The sequence below is a fragment of the Siphateles boraxobius genome, unplaced genomic scaffold (genome assembly GCF_051911475.1).
Source record: "Siphateles boraxobius isolate OS27281-9 unplaced genomic scaffold, OSU_SipBor_1 19, whole genome shotgun sequence".
Taxonomy (NCBI): domain Eukaryota; kingdom Metazoa; phylum Chordata; class Actinopteri; order Cypriniformes; family Leuciscidae; genus Siphateles; species Siphateles boraxobius.
In genome coordinates, this window is record NW_027508799.1 from 34,054,484 (window position 1) to 34,071,131 (window position 16,648).

General features: G+C 39.2%; 1 long non-coding RNA gene across 1 annotated transcript; it reads left to right on the forward strand.

Moving 5' to 3' along the window:
• Nucleotides 1–1,933: 1,933 nt before the first annotated feature.
• On the forward strand, nt 1,934–16,590 carry LOC143741570 (uncharacterized). Its single transcript, XR_013205137.1, has 3 exons — nt 1,934–2,030; nt 14,679–14,835; nt 16,372–16,590. It is a non-coding gene; the product is annotated as an uncharacterized LOC143741570 (long non-coding RNA).
• Nucleotides 16,591–16,648: the final 58 nt, after the last annotated feature.

Genomic DNA, 16,648 nt, shown 5'->3' on the forward strand with positions numbered 1-16,648 from the left:
CCCCCAGATGATTCAAGAGTCCAGTATCTTTCCCAGCCGAGGTTAATATACTGTATCTGGAGACTGATTCCAGTGTGCCTTCAAGTCAAATAACACTGCGATCTTATTAAATAAGGGCAATTACATTCATGTGAAAAGGCCCAAGGGCTGAAATAAAGGGTGGAGGCAACACTGTTGATTTGATGTAATTCAAAAGCAAAACACAGGGGAGTGTAAGAGGTGTGCTAAGGTAAGGATTACTTTTACTATTGCTTATACAGTGGCTGAGTATAACACCTCAGCACATTGGAGAAAGATATTACTCCCTTTTAATTAGGGTTGGGTATCGGCTGGGTTTTATCCGATACCAGTACCTACTCAGTATTTTTTCAACGGTTCCGGTGCTTAAACGGTTCTACAATGTAATAATACTGGAGATTAATAGAGACATGGCTCCAGGTTCCCATGTTTTGTCTGCTTGAACCAGTTATGTAAGTTATCTGGTCGTTGTACTAGTTACGGCGTCTTAGCTACGCAGCGTTGAGTGAACCTATGAAAGAGAACGTCTCTGATTACTGGTGTAAGTTAACCTATGTTCTCTGAATAGGGAACGAGACGCAGCGTTCAGTGCCAAGCTCCTCGTGCTGCCGTCAAGCTTCCTTTTTCGGCAGAGAAATCTGAGGAGCAGATGATGGCGTGCGTGCCAATATAACATGACGACTTAAGAGCGTCGAGGCGGCGCCCGCGCCATCAGCCAATGTATTGGCGTGATTCTATATGGGCTTCAGACAATCGGCACACCCAGAGAGCGTTCTGACGTGTAATTTTACACGTGAAATGCAGCCAAACCTTGGAGCGTTTTGTCTTCAGAATCTTCATTAATCCCCTCGCTATCCGCAGACGTTCCGAGAGTCTCCCGCATATTGATTCGCTGCCTGATGCCTGCAAATTAGTTAAACTCTCCCGGAATCTAGAGCGAGCGAGCAAGAGCGCGCATGCAGAGACAGAAGAGACTGTGCTCCAAACCGTGTAGCGCGCGCACGGCGGAGAGGGAGAGAGCGAGAGACCTTGCGTGTGTGTGCGTGTGAGCCTCATGAAGCGCATGTAAGACACCGAAGTCAGGCACCGAAATTTTCGTTCTTATTTTGTCTCGTTACTACCGTTTACGTCGGAACCGGTTCCCTATTGGCACCGCGTTTCGGTACACAACCCTACTTTTAATGAGTTTGAAGAATATTGAGTATTTTTAAGGTTCCTCTGTAGGTGTTCAGTTACACATTGTATGTGCCCAGTGAAATTTGTAATGATGTTCTTGTATCCTGCTTCATTTCCCTACAGAAGTTCCTTCTTCATCATGTTCTATTCCCTTGGTCTTGCTGGCATTGTCAGCAGCCCATTTTATTGCTTAGACAGGTTTTGGTTTGCCTCCAGAATGGCTCCCCGGAGTCAATCCGATTACAATAAGCAAATGTGAATCCATCATCCCCAGGTGGAAGCTTGTCTTTACATTTGTCATTACATTCAGCTGAATTCCCTGTGGAAAATACTTGTTTGTTTGGTTCAGTATTTAAGCCAGAGCAGATCAGGGAGTCTCTCAATTAAGTGCGTTATGATTAGGAAGTTAAAAGGCAAAAGTAATCTTCCATAATTTCTATAATGTATATTGGTTCACACACAATGATACGTGTTGTCCTCCATTGCATGGACACACCAGCATGTAATATTGACTAAATGTATTAAAGGAAGTGTCAGGAAAATAGCAGCTTGGACATTCTGCCTAACTCCTTTTGCATTTTTTTAGGTGAGTAAATGACAAGTTTTAATGTTCTTTTAACATTTAAGTAATGTTTATGATCACATTTGTCAACTGAACTTCATAGGTTATGTCTTATTTCCCCATCAGGCAAAGTGAGGCATGTATTTTCTGCAGTGCAATCATCATGACACTGAGATAGTCATGACACAGTGAGATATATCTCTGCAAAGAAAATCCTCTCCCGACAACACTTGTGCATTATAAATGGAAGTGACAACCATCATTTTGCATCAAGGTAATGAACCACCTTCAAATGCTAATAACAACTCAATGGACCAGCCCTGGGTCTGACAGCCAGTATACATTAGTAACTATAAAGCACAATTCAAACTCACTCAAGTGCACATAGTGCTGTTTTGTTTTTGTTGTTGTTTGTTATTGTTGGGGTTTTTCACTGCAGCAGCAGTAATGAAGCCCATCAGATGTACTGGCACAAAATAATATTAGTCTTTATTTATCAAAGTCAAATCAATCTTGTTCTGGAAGCCTCTGCATACAGTAGATAAAGAAACATGAAGAATTTTACAAAAAGGAAGGCATTTCACAAAGAGATAGAATGGATCCTTTGACCATTTTTAAAGCCTTAATATCATTCAAAAGGGGGCACCCCATATCTTCAAAGGCCACAGATGTTTATGCACCCAGATAAATCAGGACCCTGGGCATCTTCGCTTGCTTGCGTATATTTAATTTCTGACAGTAACTTTCTCTGATATTACTCCATCGAAACTAAGCTCTCTAAAACACTATTGCTTAACTGAAATTTTTTTCTTCCTTTCAGTAAATGTATGCAAGTATACAGTATGCTCAGATGCTTTAAGACTCCTTGTTTACCTCCCTCTCTGCACACTTCCATAGGAATTGCCGCTCTCCGTAAAAAAAAAAAAAGCTAATCTGCCAAATTCTGTTCATATCCACATTGTGGTTGTTGTATCTATTCAGAAATTACTATGTGGCACCGTGGGATGTCTTTGAGCTAGTGTGCTGTGAGTCTAATACAGAAGAAAAAACTGTAGTGGAAAACACAGCCTGTCTCCCTTGTCATCTAAATAATGAGTTTCATTTAGTCTGACACCATACTGGGAAAGTTTCCGAATCTGCATCCAAAAATTTACTTCATTTGCCAGTCCCTTGCTCTCTCAGACAAGACGAAATTAATTAGCGCCAGATTGATATTGCACTTCTCTCATAATGTGGTCCATAGAGAAAACGTGACCCGCTGCTTACACCTTGCCTGAGGACTAATAAGTGATCTGGGAGGGAGAGGGGGGGGGGGGGGGTTGGTCTAGGTCCAGCTTCTTTCTGTAGTTTGCATTTGCAGAAAGATGGAACACTTTTGAAATCGGAGAGCCATCTGCTTTGATGCAGACCGCCTGTTGTATTTGAACATTTAATTTCGTTGGAAGTGAAACCGAGATAATGACCCTCTCCCTTTGTGGGAAGTTTCCGCTGCCAATGCAATTGTGTGTGTGTGTACGTGTATGTGGGTGTGCATGTGTGTTGAGCACCAACATTTCTCCCCAGGATTAATTAGTTTGATTCACACTGTGACAACCATGCCAACATCACTCCCTGGGGTAACTGGCAGACAAACAGCAGAAAAGAGATACCTTGTGTGTGTTGTGTGTGTGTGTGTGTTGTGTGTGTGTGTTGTGTGTGTTGTGTGTGTGTGTGTGTGTGTGTGTGTGTGTGTGTGTGTGTGTGTGTGTGTGTGTGTGTGTGTGTGTGTGTGTGTGTGTGTGTGTGTGTGTGTGTGTGTGTGTGTGTGTGTGTGTGTGTGTGTGTGTGTGTGTGTGTTAAGCTTGGGTATATGTGTGTTTCTGTGCTCAGCTTTAGCGAGAGTTTGTCAGATGTGTTGCCCTGCATGCATTTACCCCCCTGAATACTTTAATTAGCGTACAGTAAATACTTTGACGATAGCAGAATGCTTGGGAATTGAAAGGAAAAACCCAAGGCTGCGTTAAGCTACGGTAGAATGGGGAGTAAAAAAATAGTGGCATCCGGTCTAACAGCTTGCGTAGCCAGCGATGCACCTCAATGATCTTGTTGCACATGGCACATTTGTGTGATGGTGCGTATGCTCCTAAAGCACACGCTCTATTGTTGTGCATCGTTAGACTCTGCGGAATGAGAATTTAATGAGTCTTAATTCAAAAGAACAAATCTGAGCCCAACCATTATAAGCATGCCTGGTTTGCATCATCTCCAGGAGAACCACTCCAAGGCCGTTTACATGGCACGGCCATCCTGACAGTATATGTGTTGAAATTCATAATAAGTCTCTTATCTGCACTGGAATTGGCTACTTGGTGGCTGTAAGTAATTGATAATATGGAAACTTAATGAAAACACCACTGTCACTGAAGCCTGGAGGCTGTGCTGTGTTATATGTTTCCTAGAAGACCATGTATTCGACTCCATAAAGCTAAGGCTCTCAGTTAATGGGGTTGACTGGTAAAAAAGGGAGGGAGGGGTGGATTCAGCATTGAACACCCTCCAGGGAGCAATCTTTAGTCCGCATTTGAAGTGTCACGTCCCCATTATATACTGTATTGTTGTTCCGAATATAAGACAACGTTTTTTTTTTTCTAGGAAATACATCTGAAAAATAGGGTTGTCTTATCTATGGGGTCTAAACTTTCGAATGTCAATAATACACCCGCAACAATAGGTAGCGCCAAATATGTGTAAAACTAGTATTTCACCCCAGGATGCAGTGGAGTCATCAAACAACTATCATTAAGCAGTCAAGAAATACTCTGTCTTTAACTGTCTTAAAAGTGATACAATACAAAATATTTATTTATAAAGCACATTTAAAAGAATCAAGGCTGACCAAAGTGCTGTACAAAAAGGAATAAAACTAAGAAAAATAAAACTACCAATATGATAAAAGTCAAAGAAAAGCTTACCGCTGTCCAAAAAACAGTCGCTTCGAAGAAACTGACAGGCAAGTGCGTCTGTACGTAGCTGGAAACATAAATGAGGGGTTGCCTATAACCAGAGCCGTCATCCAGCTGAAAGCACTGGAAATCGCCAAAGAGCTGAACTTATCCACCAGCAAGGACCTCATTTCTTATTTTGGCTACATACTGACGCACTTGCCTGTCAATATCCTTAAAGCAGCTGCTTTGATGCGGCGTAATGAATTAACATTTGCCCTCCAACTTCAGGGAGAAACTGCTGTCTTTTCTGTGATCGATCTAAGGAAAAAACATTCATATCCCCTGGATCAGATGAAATGCTGATTAAACACCTGTGTTTTTTGACATGCCAACATCTGTCACAGTACATAAAAAAGTCAAAGTGAAATCTACTAAATGAGAACTTCATCTTATTTTTATGGTAGCTATGACAAGTGTTTATTTCTGAATGTGATTGTCGTTGATACATTTTACCATTATTTACCACACTCTAAATACAAAAGTAAAAAATGTAAATAGGCAATATGAAAATTATTTTCAAATAAAGCATTTTCTTTATAATACTTGGATTTGGTCTTCAAAAGGCCTTTTTCCAAAAGGTACATCTTGAAAACCGGGGTTATCTAATATTCAGGGTCGTCTTATATTCAGAACAATACTGTAATAATGGTAGAATCCATTCCAGTTACTTTGCAATATTAAAGCATAAGTGTATAATTCTGTGCCTCTATCATTACCAAACAGAAAAAAATACACAGTTCAGCTATAATTGGTGGTGGTTTTAATTCATCTCCTAACCAAAAGGATATGTTCATTGATTCACTCAGTGATAACATCAGTACTATATGTGCAGACCAATGAGTGTCTTTTGAAGGATTTTTGTATCATGAAAGGTTATTGTATCATCAACTAATCTTGTTCAACGCATTGTCATTACTAAAACAAGTCTATTATGGTGTATTTAAAATGTCTACAGAACGACTAAGAGACTGTCTCCACAAATTACAACAACTCTACATTTTTTCAGCTGCTGGGCTTGATTTTTTTTTTCTCCCCAGGCTTTAGAGAAAAGACAACAATAAAAGCCTAAATAATTATAAGTTTACCATCATTTTGTGATTTTAATTGTGTTGCTTTCAGTCATTTACAGATTCCTAAATCAGAATCATTCTTTATCCTCTTTTCTCTTCTTTGTTAGATCCAGTTGGCTTGTTGAAAAAGATCAACTCTCATGCCAAATTGAACAAATGACATGCCCCTTTTGTTCTGTCACTGTCGGAAAGTATTTCCTAATTCATGACGGACATGCTTTGTTCAGTTTGTTCTTGAACGGCGTGTACCATTCATTTACAAATAACATCCCAGTTTGGTCAGTGTCACTTAGAGTTGCTTAGTCTCAAAACATGAACATAAGGTAAAACCACTGATATTGCTCCTTTTGTACCCATCAGGTTAATGCTATATATAAAAATATCTTCGCTGCATAGTGTACAAAAAGGATTTGTTTAAAAAAAACTAACTCACTTATGATTGAAACACTATTGTTAATGCATTTGTTAGCTCTGCATCTCTGAAATTGCGGCCTCGAAGAATATGAGTCACCTGCTAATGTTGTGTAGAAACCCGAGGATGCAAATTATCTACAACACTGAGTTTGACATTTTGTGTTGACCATTCATCTTGCAAATGTCTATTATGAAATAATGGCTTTTAAGACACTGTGACAGTTACTCAGAGAGCACGGCTGCCTTTAAAAGTTTCTGTGTTATAGTTTACTTTTCTGATTTAATCATAGCACCGCATCATTAATCTTCATCTGCCGAACACTTTGGCACACACATCAAGACATAATGGGGAATAAGAAATTGTGGGAAGGGAGAGTTCGGGGTTCTAGTTTCAGATTGTGCTGAATCAGTGATCACCCATAAGACTCTGTGCCCTGCGTGACTCTGAGAGTCTCTCAGTAATGAGAAACTGTTGGAACCGCGGTTCAGCTGTCGTGGCGCTTGGTTCCTCTATGTACTGAGCTGGAAATGCATTGTCTCAACTACAAGTTTCAGGGTTCAAAGAACTTGCATATTTAATGAAGACGGAAGGCTAGAAGGTGAAATGTTGATACAATGCCGCTTAATCTTGACTAGACGTGTACCGGTATTCTGTAAATCGCGGTAATGAATATTGCGAATAATGCGGTAATGAATGCACAGTATTATCGCGGACACTTCAAAATACAGAGAATAATTGACACTTCGCTAAGCCCCGCCCTCCCTAGTTACTGTTGCTACGCCTGTCAAGCTTTCGCGCCTGGCACGTCTATTACAGTGTGTATGCACCGGTGTCAGACATTCCCAATGAGATAGTTAGTCATTTTTGGCGAACATGTGAAATATCTGAGAGAGCAAGACAAAAGGGACTGCAGTGTGCATTCGAGGGATATATCCATGACATAATATGCAACCGATTAGAGAATAATTTCATAAAAATTGAAGCTAAAGCCTATAGTCCCAGCGCAAGCAGAGCGCCTCATACGCTGACCATTCAAATGGGAAACACACGAACTGAGGAACAGCTATGTTCGAGCACATCAGGGCAAGTGAAATGTGAAAATAATCTAATAATTATAAATCAAACAGCTTATCCATAAATCTTGTGGAATAACACTAACACCGGGAGAGTCGCGATCGGATTGGGTTAAAGTTACTCAGTCAGGGGTAGTAGGCCGTCGATTAACAAAATGCTGAAATATATTTTAAAGTATGTCAGTGAGCCTCCGTCTTGTCTTTAATCGTCTTATTTTACGTTAAAACATGTGCATTATGAACAAAGAACCGTCATTATTTCTGCTTTTGTTAATCCTGTGGACATTTAGTTGTGAATGGGGTCTCCCACACTGCTGATCCACGCCCATCATTTCTCCCCTCGGCTTTTAGATTTTCGGAAAGGAAAAAAATTCCACTTCCCCGTCCAAACTTTTAGGATACCGGGTATCAGATTTGCACAATCCATACGCACAACGCTTCGGCATGTTTCCCCTCGCGCGAAAGCTTGTCAGATCTCCCGCGCCTAGTTACGGTTGCTAAGACACGATTGGACAGTGGGGGTTTTCGGGCGTGGCTTAGCGAAGGGTCAATTATATATCCGAATATAGATTTTTAGAATGCACATTAGCGTCTTTTCCATCAACCTGTTAAAAAAATACTGCATGTAGCTATGCTGCGCAAAAGACGCATGTGCACTCTGATGTAAACAATCCCAATTTGTAGAAGCATTGTGTGAATGCTTCTCAAAAGATGCAAGCGCTGCGCACTCTAGTCTAATATAAACAATCCTCACATGAAGGAGGAACGCTGCTAAAAAAGGTATCCCCCTTCTAAAGTCAGAGATTTGGAAATATTTTGGATTCCCAAAAAATGCAGAGGGATTACTGGTTGAAGAAAGTTTTCCTTGGTGTAAAACGTAGGCGGAAAGTCGAAACATGTTCACTCATCTCTGGACTTAAAATTTGGACTAAACCGCGATCACTTTATGAACTTTATTAAGTGTCAGTCAATGGAGGAACAGAAATCATTCAGATTTCATTCAAATGTCTTCATTTGGGTTCCGAAGGTGAACGAAAGTCTTGCAAGTTTGGAGCTACATGTGGGTGTGTAAATGATGACCGAATTTTTCATTTTGGGTGAACTATCCCTCTAAAACTTATTTTAATCCTGAAAGAAACAAACTTTTATGATTTAAAAAAAAAAAGCAGAGGTTTTGTTTTTTTATATGAAATGAATAAGATTTTTTTTTATTATTACTTTAGGTCAAATAAAATAAGCAAATTTGTGTTTATTTTTTAAATAGACTTTTCACTCAATGTTATACTTTTTTTTTTATTAAATTACATTTTTGTTCAAATTTCAGGCTTTAGGACCACAACATACTTTTGAAATTGGAGTGCAACATGCAACAAATAAATTTTCAGTGGTCTAAAATAAATAAAAAAGAGAGATAGCACATTAAAATTTTAAAGCTTTTTTAAGGTCTTTATTTTACATCCAAATTCCCGATTCGGTGCAGCAATATGTAGGCTATGGAGTTTCACAACCCACGGGCTTGTCTCTTCTTTGTCTCTACAGCTGTTTGTGAGTGGGGAGCTAAATAGGATTTTAAAGGGCTGTTTTTTTATGTTTGTCACACACCATGTTAAACAGATCTCTCATCAAAGCCTCCTCTGCAATTAAACCCACGGAACATAGTCAGTTACAATTTACTCAACCACAAACATGATACCCATTCTTCAAGTCCATATGTCTCAAAATCCTTACAAGCTGAGCGTTGTTACTGTGCATGTCTTGTTAAAATTTGTCATTAGTCATTCGGGGGGAAAAAGCCACACTTTTTCTTAAAATTAACTTTCTGCTGACAACATCTGTGACGTGGCATTTTAATAAAATAATTAATTAATACATTTATGAGATTTCTGCTTTTAAACTGTCCTTAATGCCATGCACCCTTGATTTCCATTTGTAAGCGTGTTACTGTAAACATTGCATGACTCATTTTGATTAGTTTTTTTCTGACTAAGAGACAGGCGCGGATTTATGGGCGGGCCTGGGTGGGCACGTGCCCACCCAGATTGACAGGTGGCCCACCCAATCAGATTAATAAAAACGAAATTTAAATTTTTAATTTTAATAATAATAATAATAATGAATTAAGTTTGGCCATATACGGCCCGCCGAACACTTTATATGATATATGACAAGCCTGAGCGCGTCCATCTCTGGCTCAGCGCCAGCCAACGCGCGAACGCACAGTTTGAATCTGGCAGTTATGTCATGTCACTGTACATATTTTTTCCAGACTTTGACACCCTTGCAAGGAGAGGGGACGAGGCTCATTGTTCACATGAACACCGTGTCTTGGAAAGACAAAGACGGGCCCGTTCACATATCGCGTTTTTTGCGCGCTCAAGTTTGTTATTTCAGATGTTCGCGCTCATAATGGAAGCGACGCGGTCGTGAAAGACGTGGTCAGGCATCTGATTGACTCGTCAAACGCATGCGTTTCGACTGCCAAGGGACTCGCGATTTGTCATAAAAGCGCGCGTTCTTAACGTGCGCTTTGTGGTCACGGAAAAAGCGCTTCAGAAACGCGCGTTTTTTGCATCTAAACGTGCGTCCTCGACGTGTGATCTGCTATTTAAATGATATTGTTTCTGTCTGCAGGTGTTTTATGCCTCTGAAGTGTTTTTGTAACAAGAAAAACAACTCTCGGTTTCAAGTTCACTGTTTTTTATTTCAGCACCTCGGACAGTCCCTTAATCCCTTCGTTCGAGACACATCTCGCTAATTTTCCAGTTGTAATTCCGGTAACACTTTACAATAAAGTTTCATACATTTTTTTTTTTAATGCAAAAACCACAAATTTCTGGCGCGCGTTTTCCGTGACCACAAAGTGCACGTTAAGAATGCGCGCTTTTATGGCAAATCGCGCGTCCCGCATGCTTTATGAATACTTTAGCTTGCCATCAGTGTTGCCAGATGTACGATAATTATCGTATTTGTACGATAATTTTGACCTCTGTACGATGTACGATCAATAATGAAAAAAATCCCATAATGTACGATAATTTCATAGTTTTCAGTCGTTCGTCAAAACATCCTACCGCTTCTCTCTCTGACCCAGAATCATTTTGCAGGCTCACCTGCCTGCACGCAAGCACGTACACACACACACACACAGGCACCACACGTGTCGCCCGGCCCGCACGTCAACACTACTCCATCTAATCCATCCTACATGTTGGGATAAATAGCTGTATTCTGCACGTTTACGTCGTGTACGATAATGTTCTTCCAAATACGATCATTTTGAACTTCTGGTACGATAATTGGACATTTCCAATCTGGCAACACTGCTTGCCATACGCATGTGGTGCAGGCTGCAGCGCGCTCGTTTTTCCAGGCGCGCCTATATGCCGCGGCGAGATGAAAAACATCTCAACTTTTCAGAGAGTGCCGCAAGGTCATTTGACTAAAACCAACCGGTCAGCTTCGGTCTTTCCGTATTAACAACTTCGAAAGCTCGGCCGAACAGCTGATCATAGCTGTACAGTGCGGTTTTTATTTCTCATCTCCATAAATATAGCCTACTAAACCCTAGATTCAGGCCCACCTCGACTTAATCCAGGCCCACCCATCTGTCACGTTCTGCATCCGCCACTGCTAAGAGACCAGTCAAAATTATTTTCTGTGGTACAATACAGCATGCCACAAATACTGTTTATTAAACTGAACCTGAATATGGCAAGAGAAAGTCTTGACCTACTGTAGATGAAGAAGTTATAATGGCTAACATAAGGCTGTCAACGCTCTGATTAGACTTTGCTAGAAAGGCCTTGTGAGTCTTGAAGGTGTGCTGATTGCAATATCTTTCAGAAGTCCTTTGAGAAGTAAATTGCCGTAACCTTGGAGTTTGGTAATTACCCCAGACTGCTATCATTCTGGTAGTAAAAGAAAGGCCTTTCTAAACTCATGCACAGCGTCTTCTTTAATAGGATATTCAGCCAGAGGCTAAGTAAAGGGTAATGACAAACGTCTGCTGTGACTTCTACACACTTTAGTGCTGGACGACTGCTTCTCAGTGGGCTTTCAATGCTAAGTGATGATGGCTTTATGAGGGTAACGTCTTGCACTCCATCTGTCAGGAGTCGCCCTCACCCTTGTGCTTGTGTAGAAGTCATCAACTTTGTCCGTTGGCACTTCATTATCCAACTTTGTTGCATGAACTTTTTTAGCAGTTATATAAGGTGTTTGTTTTGAGAGAAATGTTGCTTTTAAAGTCTAACAACTTCTTGGTATCAGCGCCTACGGCAATCTAATACGAATTTTTTTTTGTATTATATGGTTTGTATATTGATTTGTATGCAGTAACAATTAACATCGCAATGGTGGCGCAGTTTAATTAAACAGTAATCCGATATTACATTTAATCTTACCAGGTGCATTTGATTGTGGCTCCACCACTGTGGCTAAAATGGCTTAGCCTGACAAAGTTGTAACTTTTCGTCTTTTAAAAGTAGTGTTTAATTTCTAGCGTCAATTAACAGAATTGCAACTTCCACTTCAAATTGCTTCTATCAGGGTGGCCACAGAATAACAACACAGAGTATTTAAACTTCTCATGGAAATCAATCTATACAAGTATTACTTAAAATTGTCTCTCCATAGCTGGGATAGGAGAAAGCGTTCTAACGTCAAAATAAATGCACACTTCACCAATAAAATCTTTGTATGTTTACTTTGAATCTAAAGTTGGACGGCAAAGTTGTAAAAGTAACGGTGCTCCCTAAAACCAGTCCATCTCTGGCTTTAAGGGTGAATGATAGATTTTTGTCATTACCGATGCTAACATATTGATAGAGTCACTGACCACCTGAATTTCCACTTTAAGACTGTAAATGCATTGCCAAAGGCACAGCTTAGACCTATAGTTCAACAGCCCCACTGAATATAAATGTCCTTTTCCTCTGCAAGGCACAACTTGCCACAAATGTTTAAGACTGTTTTTATTCTTCCATATTTTTTTTAAAGAAGTTAAATTACTGGCTTGGCAGCATGTAAGGGCAAAACATCAGTTTATTTGACAAAGAACAGGTAATTGCTTTTTGTGCTCGACATTTACACCGGTCGGGCAACAGTTTAGAAAGTGTAAGCTAACATTTCTATTCTTAGTGCGCTTGCAGTTATGTTGAGTTTTTTACTTTTCAAAACACTCACAGGTGCTTATCTGAACCTCAGATAAACCAGGAAACTCATGACAGAGACTCCCATTACCTAAACTTTGAGAGACAGAGTCGCCCTTTGCCTTGAGGGAGAGTAATGTTGAGCTCTGCTGAGGCGGCCGGTAATGAAAGCCAGTGGCTCAGTGACGTGAGAGTGTCTCTCAGGCTGGGGGAATGGATGTGGATGTCTGTGGTGACACAAGCAAACATGTCAGCCCTGTCAGATAAACCGGGTGATGTGCTGCAAGCCGTTCTCCTTTTACAACACGCTGCCTTTTTCCACCCCAGCAACTGCTATTGTACGCGTCATCTTGAAGGTAAGACATAAGGAAGCACTGCAAAAACAGTGTAAATCAATAAATCATCTCAGATTTTCTGTATCTGAAACATAGCTTTCCATATTTAGTCAAGCTGATGAATTGCCCAGTTTTGTGATTAAACAAAGAATCGGAGCATATAAAAAGACTTTCCCTGAGATGGGAATCCGCAGGCGTTCAGAAATACCTCTCGCAGGAGTTTGTGTTTAATATGGATATCTACAACATTTTGGTGCACTGCAGTTAGTCCTGTTTCAGCAGCAGATAATGGCAACGCTGTATTAGTTTCATAATAATGCTTTCCCCATACTGTACATACATATTAGCAAATGCATTTTGGCTCGGTTTTGTGATTTCAACATTATTTCTAATGGTTGTAAATTTTTTTATTTGCCATTACTGAATTGGCTTTATGTACATTTGACTTTCATCAAAATAAGATGCATTGCCAGCTTAAAGTAGGGTAATACAATTGTTTGCACTCTTTCTTAATTTATCAGCTGACGATTTTGCTGAAAGCATATATTAAAATTCATTTTTGTTACTGGCAAACAAAACATGTTTTTGCTTTATTTTAAAAAAAATTGCGTTCAACAAAGTACTAGAACTATATACAGCTTTGCATGTGTGTGAGAGAGGTGCTTGTTTGTGGTAAGTTTGTTGTGTCCCTCTTAGTGTCTGAGCTTAATCTAGGGCTTCACGATTAACCGAAATTAAGTTGTTAAGTTTTAATTAAATAAATATAAGTGTAGCATCTCTCATGGTGAAAAGCAGCACTGAGATCAGAGCGGAAAACTCGCGCAAAACATCTTACCAAACTTGTAACAAGAAGCATTTATAAACCTGCTGTCCAACAAAAGAGAACATTTAATGACATATTTTTACTTCAAACTTACTTCATAACATCACTGCAAAGGCGTATGTAGTTGAGACCTGATTCTATGAATCCTACCACCACAGGAGAACATTACTTAAAATTACTTACAAAAATTACTTATCTCTGATGGAAGATGATTTTTCAAAGTTGTTTCTTGGGAATATCCCGGACGAGCCCCCAGATCTGTTGCCGAGTGTTTGAAATAACTTCCTTTTGTGATCTGATGTGGCTTCATGTCATAGAATCACTGAAATTATATTATTTTATACTATTCTATACAGTGATAAAAGCTATGTTGATTAGCATTGCATTATAAATGTACATAAATCTTATGAAATACCCCATGTGTCTTAAAGAACACAGATAAACCATATATTGCCGCACTTTTATTTGCCCAAATGTGTCTATCTGTCTTTTATTCTTCTACAGCTATATCTAGATGCATTTGTCTATATTAGGGATTTCCTGTAATGTCATAAGTTTTATGAATTCTTTGAGTCTCACTTGTGGACTTTCCTCCAGATACCATCATTCATAAAACTGTATGGAAAAATAATGTCCTTTGTCAGTCACATGTCTGTTTAAGTGATGAACTCCACTTTTTGTGGTTGTTTTCAGAGGTGGTAGCAGACATTTTATACTTGTGCTACAACTGTGTGGCCTGTGCAATGTATAGCCCGGCATAGTATATGTAGTCAGGCTACACATATGCCAAAATAAAAGAGCAATGGATTTTTGTGTGTAACTATAAATAGTAATTTTTCTGATAGGTGGTAAAATATGTTTTTCCATGTGGTACCTCTGCTTTAAAGAGGATTTTCCTAAAGAAAATAAAAATCAGTACTTGGTGAATGTGTGTAGTTGGCAGTTGTGCCATATATTGTCAAAGAAAGGAAAAATATCCTAAATTGAAAACTGCTGACAGGTATAAACAGTGATAACAATTACTTATTTTACTCTTTTTTGACTGGCTGTTTTTGTCGTTTTAACCCTAAAGGAAACTGTTTATTTGGATGTGGGCGTAAAGGTTTTCGACGGGGGACAGACAGACAGTGCAATTTACCCAGCTTTCCTGCAGCGATGCCTTCCCCATTTTCTCTGACAGGAAGTAATGACAGGATATGACATAACAGACAGCTGAGCCTTAAGCAGAGGTGAAAAAAAATCTTTCTACGATCCCTGTTTTCCTTCCCAACCCCTTCCTTCTTGCTTTCTCTCACTTCCTCGTTTACTTCCTTTATCAACTTTAAATGAGAATTCTTGTCACAAAGTGAAAGCCTGTAATGTAGAGATACGTCTTCATACAATTATAGGAACTTTTGCTATTTTGATACAAGTAGTTTATTGATCTGGTTTCAAGTCATCTTGTTTAAAGTATAAAATAAAATAAAAAGCCCCATTGGATTGAGTGTGAGATTTCCATGAGTAGCATGATTTTCAATAAATGTTGTCATAACCTTCAAACTTTGAATTTTGAAGTATTCAGACATCATCACAACACCTGAATGACCTTAAAATTGTTGTCATCCATGCCAACATTCAAATGTTTCTTTTCTAGTTTTTCTTCTTTTCCGTTCCTCTGCAGGCTTGCTGCTGCTCTTTTCTTTTAAATGCTTTTCTTACGTTTTATTACATACCTGATTATATACGTTATTTCTTTTTTCTAGCAGAGTAGGTACATGTGTTTTTTTATCATTAACAAAAGGCATGCTTAAGTAAAGTAAAAGGCTTGATATGCTTACCTGTCCATTCTTGTCTGCCTCGTTTCAGCAATTTAACAGGAAGTTAATATAGCGTTGAATGGCTATTTGGAAGAAATTTGTTGCTTTATGTCCACGTTGTTAAAGTGGGCGACCAGATGGAACTTTAGTGTTATTGAATCACAACAGCATATGGTCTGAATCCATTAAGTTCATAGTCCAGAAATGTCCCATCATATTTATTTGAATTTATTTCAACTCTCTCTGCACTACCTTGTAACTTCACTCTTCTGCTGTATCTTGTGAAATCTGTAAATTCAAAATAATCAATATGCTTGTGTTTTTATGTATTACTATAAGAAGAATCTAGCAGACTTTCAGAGGTATGCTCACAATTGATTAGTTAGAGTGATTTTACAAAAGACTTAATGCATAGGGATATTAAAGAGATAGGAAAAACCTAGAAAATGATCAATTAAAATAATTTTCCGATGAAAACATGTTGTTTAAAAAATCGATTAGAGACAATAAAACACCTTTCTTCAATAAATTGAAAGTTTGTCATGTGCAGCATCCATCATCCACTTAATAAATGTAAAACTCAATAAACTTGCCTTTATACTGCATAGGCAGCCAAGTTTTATTGAAAGCCCATTTTGTCAGCGGTGAAGTTCCTCTTTAAGACATATATGATGATGAGGACGTGAACATTTAATGATTAATGACCCCCATACCCTCTAGACATCACCCTGCATTAGATAAGCAAAAACCAAAAGCTCAACGATCAGCACCAAAATGTGACAAATGACTCCACACAGCATTGTGTCAATCTGTCAATGGAGACCACGCATAAGATGAGCATGTGTGACCATGGTGCTCACTAAGGATAACAGGAGAGTATTGGGTATGACAGGCCTATTAACTTGCGATATGCATAATGCTACTGACGTCGTCTCTGAGTTGGGGTCTGAAACGCACTGTTTCCACCAGCCCTTGCTGCTCTCTACCTGTGGATGAAGGATGACGGTTGGGCATCTCTCCCTTCCCCTTAATAATGACAGATGAAACTCTTTTGCAAACACATGGCTGCACATGAGTAAAGGAGAACAGAAGTTTGTTTCGTGACAGGGAACTCTTTATTTCGATGCTCCACTTTAGACAGTCTACTGACTGTAAGTAACTTTGCAACTACTTGTCAACTTATTCTACTAACCCTAACCTAACAGTCCACTAATACTAGTAGTTAGTAGACATGTAGTTGCAAAGT